The 7,011-nt window shown below is 38.3% G+C and overlaps 1 pseudogene; it reads right to left on the bottom strand.

Moving 5' to 3' along the window:
• Positions 1–201: 201 nt before the first annotated feature.
• LOC114609995 lies at positions 202–6,500 on the bottom strand (annotated as a pseudogene).
• Between the last annotated feature and the right edge of the window lie 511 nt (positions 6,501–7,011).

Raw genomic sequence — 7,011 nt, 5'->3', positions numbered from 1 at the left:
GGACCTTTTGCTGGCCTTACTGGCTTTTTCCAAACTGCTTGTACTTAAGCATCAACTTACAATATCCCAGAATTTCTGGGTGAGAAAGGCACCTTCAAAGGCAGAGATGTGGATTTCCGTCAGTATGAATGTCAGCTGTGGCTCTGATCATGCCACAAGAGTGATGCCAGCAAGCTAGCCCAAACTCGAGAGATCTGTCCTTTATCCTTCAGGGCTCTTAGTTAAGACCTTGTTCCTATGAACACACTTGGGGCACAGCATGTTGTCCTCCAGGTGTGGCGGTGGAAATGTGCAGGCCAGAAGCAAGAAGAGGGCAGCCACTTTCCCCTTCTTATCGAGTACCCAGGCTTGTCCAGCGTGGAACTGCAGCCGCACCCAACCACTTGAATTTACAGGAAGGGTTGTCCAGTGAACCACACACCACATTTCCCCTTTGACTTCCGATGTTGCACTGGATGACACTGCCTCAAACTTCTTAGCATTGGATGCAATTCTGACCCAAGATGCCAACACTGCCTCAGAGGCAGGTGTAGTCACAATCGCGGTGCTAACTTCCTCATAGAGCATAGGAGGATCAATGAGGGAAGGTATCTGTTCCTATGGTACAGTGACAATTTCAAGGGGAACTGTCACCTGAGATTCTTCCCCTGGTTCGGTCTTCATTTTTTTTTTTTTTTTTTGGGAGATGTCTTCAACCTGGCATCTTTGGCTGAGTCAGGAACATTCAACTCGGGCTTCCTACTAGTGTGTCCTGGTGTCTCAGTGTCTTGTGTTATTTCCTCCTTTGGGTTACAACCTTCTTGCTTCCAGCAGTCTCCATCTTGAGATTACAGGATACCTCCGAAAGTTCTTCCAGCTTCCCCATTCATGCCATCTTAAAGGATGGTATGTAATAATAAGTCATGATAATTTTGTACACAATAAGTGTTATTGGCTAGATATAGACATTTAAGTCTCAGACAATTCCAGAGCTGTCTCTGTGTACAAACACATATACATCACCACATATACATCACCTATCTTATTGACCTTGTTAGTCTCCTTCTGGTCTATAGCCAAGGTCTTCAGGGGTCTCCCTTCATCATGTCTGATTTTTATCCATTTGGAAGGAACCCACAGATTTTCTTTTCCTACTGGAAATATAGGCATTACCCTTCCCCCAGTGTAACACATTTCCCATTTTCCATTTTGATGTCAGAACATTCTTTTTTTTTTTTTTTTTTTTTTTTTTGGTTTTTCGAGTCAGGGTTTCTCTGTGTAGTCCTGGCTGTCCTAGAACTCACTCTGTAGACCAGGCTGGCCTCGAACTCAGAAATTCACCTGCCTCTGTCTCCCAAGTTCTGGGATTAAAGGCGTGTGCCACCACCGCCCGGCTATGTCAGAATATTCTTAAAATAAACAGGCTGTTTTAGTTTACCAGTTTTTTTCTACAATTCAATATCTTTCTGCATACACATTTTTTTCCTTTGGTATTTAAATTTTTTAAGGTTAATAAAGCACTATGTAATCTATCTCAGATTTTTTTTTTAACTTCCCACTTTTCTCTGTTAAGCATCACTTTTACAGTTCGATTAGATCTCTCCTCAATCTCTTCTCCTGTAGCATTATGTGATATACCTGTAACATGTCTTATATTATAATATGCAAAAAACTGCTTCATCTAATTACAGATATGTGCCAGACCCTGTCCATTTTAACTTGTATGGGTTTTCTCGTAATGGTCATTACTTCTAACAAATGTGTAATTACAGAATCAGCCTTTTCTGAAGCTAATGCAGTTGTCCATTGAATTTCTGAATATGTGTCTATAGTATGATCCACATATTTTAGTTTACCAAACTCTGTAAAACAGAAGACATCCATTTCCTTGGGAACCTTTAGTGTTACTTCCTGTAGGCAATGAAGTTTGGTTATATAATGAATAAGTACGACATTGCTTAACAATATCTTTGGCTTGTTGCCAAGTGATAGAGAACTCTTTTTGAAAAAAAAAAAAAAACCTTTGGTGTTAACATGGTGTTTTTTATATAATCCTGAAGCCTCTAGTACATGTCCTATCAATAGCTGGTCAGTTTCATTATTACTTTGTGCCAGAAGATCTGGCAGATCTGTATGGGTTCTTATGTGTGTTATATACAGTGGATGACTATGATTTCTGATCATTTGCTGTGCTGAGTAAATAATGAAGCCAATTCAGAATCATCCTGAACAAGTTCAGCAGTCTCTGTGTGTAAAACAACCCTTTCTGCATATTGAGAATCAGTTACTATATTAAGAGACTCTTGAAAGTCTGACAACACCATGAGTACTACATATATTCAGATTTTTGAACCAAATTGTAGGGACTCTCAGCCGTCTTACTTACATCTTCTGATTTATATCCTGCCTTTTCTGATTTATTAGCATCAATGTGAAATATGGGGCTCCAGAAATTGGAATTGCTTTAATTATACAAGGAAGAATCCAATTAGTTCATTTTATGAACTGAAGTCACTTGATTTCAGGATATCTGTTGTTAATCTCTCCCAAGAAATTACTGAATGCTCTTTGCCAGTATTGATCTTCTGCCCATAATAAAGCATTCTCTGATTTAGTAAAAGATACCAAAATTTTAGCTGAATCCATTTTAGATAATTGTGGAAGTCTCATTTTTCCTTTCAGTATCAATTCAGAGACATACTAGGTTTTCAATTTCTTACTCTGTTTATGTGCTAAAAATATCCAGTCTAAGATATAATTGTCCCTCTATATGAGACTTCTTGTAGGGGAACGACTAGAAGGTAAGATAACTACGATGCAGGCCATCTTTGAAGCAATACGATCTAAATGCATGTGCAAGATTGTTAGACAAAATTTATAATCACTATTCAGGGAGACTATAGGCCTTACACAGGAACAATTAGCTAAGCAATATGTTTCATTACATCATCAAAATAGTAACAACTTGAGACAACAATTTGGTATTTCTAAAGAATGTGCAAGTCAAATTGTAAAGATTTCTCCTCAATGTCTTTAATTTCTTCCTGTAATTCCGATGTTAATCCTCAAGGACTCATACTTAATCAATTATAGCAAATGGATGTTACTCAGATTTCTAATTTTGGAAAAATTAAAATACGTACATGTGACTATTGACACCTTCTCAGGCTTCCTTGTTGTAACTACTTTAACAGGAGAAGCAACTAAAAATGTAATTACTCATTACCTACTCTGCTTCTCTATGTTAGGTGTTCCAAATAAGATTAAAATAGATAATGGAACTGGCTATTGCAGTCAAGAATTTGAGATGTTTGGTTGACAATTTAATATTACTAATATTACTGAGAATCCTTCTAATCCTCAAGGACAAGGTATTGTTGAAGGGGCCCATGGTACCGAGGGTCAATCTGACTCCATTTTGTATATAGACTTCATTTTGAAAGAACAGTTTTAGGTTTTGTTTTTCCTCAGTTATCGACTCCTGAGAAATCAGGTGGCCAGTGGTCGCTGTGCCCTAAGCCATACAAAAACATCTGCAGTTGCAAGATATCTGCCATGGCAGAACGCCCAGTTTCTATGGAATTCTGCCAATTACATTATCCCTTTCCCTGCCTGTATAAATTGCCTGAGAAAATACAGCTTGATGGACCTTGATCAAAAAACTTGTCTTGGTCTCATTCTTTGTATCTACTGTCCCTTCCATTCTCTCCCCTTCTCTCTTAGGGTATCCTGTTGAAGGCCCCTGATGGCCGGGGCACATGGAACTTTAAAACAATATCTTTATAAAGTAAAAAAAGGGAAATTATATCCCCATAGACTACAAATTATTTAAATCATATTTGTTTTATTTTAATTTTTAAAATTTGGATGTCAAGGAACTCTCTGCTGAATGTCTATGGCACCTTACAACTAAGTATACAAATAGGCATGCCTATTTCACATAGGATCCAGTTACTGGCATATGGCATGGTCCTTATCAGGTATTAATATGGGGAAGAGGGCATGTTTGTATGTTTTTCACAGGATGCTGCAGGAACATGGTGGCTGCCAGAGAGATTGATGAGATATGCTGATGCTGGGACAAACAATGATGCTGACTGTGAGCTTACTGAGTGCCATGACAATGGTGGCAGGGAAGCTGTATTGGGTGTATGTTTCTGACCCACCTTTGCTTGCCTGTATCCCAGACTAGACAAGCTGCCTTGCCTCAAGCTTTAAACCTTGTGGGACAAAGAACATAGAAACTATGGAAACTGCCTTCAAAAAATTAATCAAATAGGGAAGTTACAGTGACTCTTCTCTTTCTTTTAATGTGACCAGTTATTCTGACTCAATTGTGGACTAGTCTCGAAATCAATCCAATACTGGAAAGAAGAAAAAGACAGTGGACATTTGGAAGGCTGGTTCTGAACATTTTCAGAGACATATTTGAAAATCTACAACTGTCTTGTATGATATGTTTATAGTGCATATAATTGAAATAGGATTTGAAGTTAAACAATGGCAGGATCTGGATTTTTGAACAAGTGTTAGTACATGTGTTAAAGCTCCTAATGTTTTATTATTTGGTCCTGTTAAAATTACTTTTGTTTCTTCTATGGTATTTAGTTTATGTTATGTTGATTGTACACTTTCTACTTGTGTTAGAGTGAAATCTGACATGTCTATTATGGTAGTCTGTTAACCAGATTTTGTTTTATTGCCTGTGAGTATTCTGAAAAAATGCTCACAGATATTGGAAGAAATGAGTCAGACTTTAAGCAAAAGCAAGAGGATAGTGGCCTTATCACTGGCACAGAGACTTTGATTACATTGATAGTTAGCACCACTGCTTCTGTAATTGCTTTGATGCAAAAGTTAAGATAACTACTTTTGTCAATCATTTAGCAAAAACTGTTATTGATGTTTTGATTATTGAAGAAAATTTAGATAGGCGTCTAAAACAAGGAATTAATATTCTTATTGATAGTATTCAAATTATTGGAGAGGAGATTTAGAGTTTAAGAGTGAGAAGCCATCTCAAGTGTCACACAAAATACCAATGGATGTGTCACTTCTAAAATTTACAATGACAGTCACAGTAATTGGTAGAAAATTAAAAGATACATGCAGGGTATTTGGCATAATTCTAACACCTTCCTGTCTGGATATTTTAACTTTGCATAACAAGATTGTGAATTTAAAGAATGCTGCTATGCTGTTTTAATGCTGCAGATATTACTGATAAAAATATTCATGGCTTTGGATCAGTATTTCCATCTTGGTCTAGCTTCCAGAATGGCTTATATAGCCTGATCATATTGGCCCTCCTAGCCCTGGGAATACTTTTATGCCTGTCCATTGTGATAAAACTTGCCCTTACCAATATACACATGTTAACAGCCAAAATACATGGTTTGAAACTAAAAATGGATTGCCATACAGAGTCATTAATTTAACTGGCTGGCCATCAATGATAGGTAAGATTCTGCACAGAGACTTACCAACCTAAGACAGAAATGCATTGCTTTTAAAAATGCATATTCCAAGAAAGGTAGAGAAGGCATTCTTACCAGAACAACCTAAGACAGGCTCAGTCTTGTTTATGAAGTAAAAAGGGGGAGATGTGGAGAGCTTTTGGAGCCAGCCTTAAGAAATTAAGCAAGAACTTGTCATTAGGCTAGGACAAGGAAGTAGGCTTATATAAGAATATTTACATTTGGGCTAATGTAAAGCTCAATGTAAACACAGCAGATGAATGTGTGGCATTCTTTTTATCTTGGTCACCCTGATAAGTCCCTAGGCACAGTGATCACAGGACTTCGTTTATTGCCTTGTTGATCTCTTTGTTTATTGCCTTGTCTGATTACTTTGTCTTTGTTCTAAGAACTGACCCTATTCTCTGCAAGTGGTATAAAAGCAGACTGGGAAAAAGTAAACCAGTTTCAGGCTCAGAACTGACTGGAGTCATGTTATAATGTTGTCTAATTGTGTTTTTCTTTTCAATATTCATTTGAGACACTGTTGACTGACTGAGCTGGCTTGGTCACATGTGGTTCTGCTCCATCTTCAGTCTATCTCCTCTTCCTCTGTCTTCTTCCTGTTCCTTCCTTCTCTTCCCCTACTCTCTAAAAATTCAAGCCACACCTTTCCCTTCCACTGCCCAGTCACAGCTTCTAGCCTTTATTTGACAAGTTAAAATTGGGAGAATGTTCACGTGAAAACACCTGAGTACATGATCCACTCCTTGAGAGGAGCAGTGCCTCTTGAGGAAGCAGAACTAACATCAGAAAACAAACAGCACCAGAGAAACTCAGGACACTTTAGTAAACAGTTAATGTTAGCTTGCAGCTTTGCTTTCCACAGTACTATAGAATAAGAAGGCTATGAGAAAGACACTTGCTGCTGGCATGCTATTAACCAAGTAGCCCTTCCATACTTGTCTCTGGCATCTTCTTTCTATTTTTCCTATAATCGGCCTCAATGCCTCCATCAGGGGACTGTTTGACTTCATACCAGCTGGACCAGTACACAGGAAACATGTTTGGTTCTGTCCATGCCAGCGTTTAGAAATGCCAAGAGGAGCTCTGGTTTCGCCTAAGTGAGCTCTCTGCCTGGATGCTGTACATGATGGTATGACTGACACTAAGCATGTCTGTGGAACAGCCTTAAAATTGAAACACTAGATTTTTCTGGCAGAAATACATTGTATCAATTCCTCAGTTTTAGTCCATAACTTAAATGACTTTTGGGTCTCTTGAGCATGGAATGGTACAGTAACCTTCGAGGACATTGGGGATGTCAGTGCTCTGTTGAGGCATATTTTCTTCTAGCAAAATAATGGGATCTGCTTCTTGTCCTGAGTAGACATGACATACCATTGTGTCCTATCCTAAGAGTTAAACCTGCTGGGCCTATGGCTCAGGTGGATAAAGACCACATCACAGGAAGGATAATTCACCACTAGCCATGCTAAAGAGGTCATAGGAAAAATTATTCCTTTAATGATATGTGTTTTCCTTCACTGAAACACCACACTCAGTGTGGCCACTT

Source organism: Grammomys surdaster, unplaced genomic scaffold (assembly GCF_004785775.1).
Source record: "Grammomys surdaster isolate TR1022 unplaced genomic scaffold, NIH_TR_1.0 126013, whole genome shotgun sequence".
In the NCBI taxonomy this organism is placed as follows: Eukaryota; Metazoa; Chordata; class Mammalia; order Rodentia; family Muridae; genus Grammomys; species Grammomys surdaster.
This window is presented reverse-complemented; position numbering and strand designations above follow the sequence as displayed.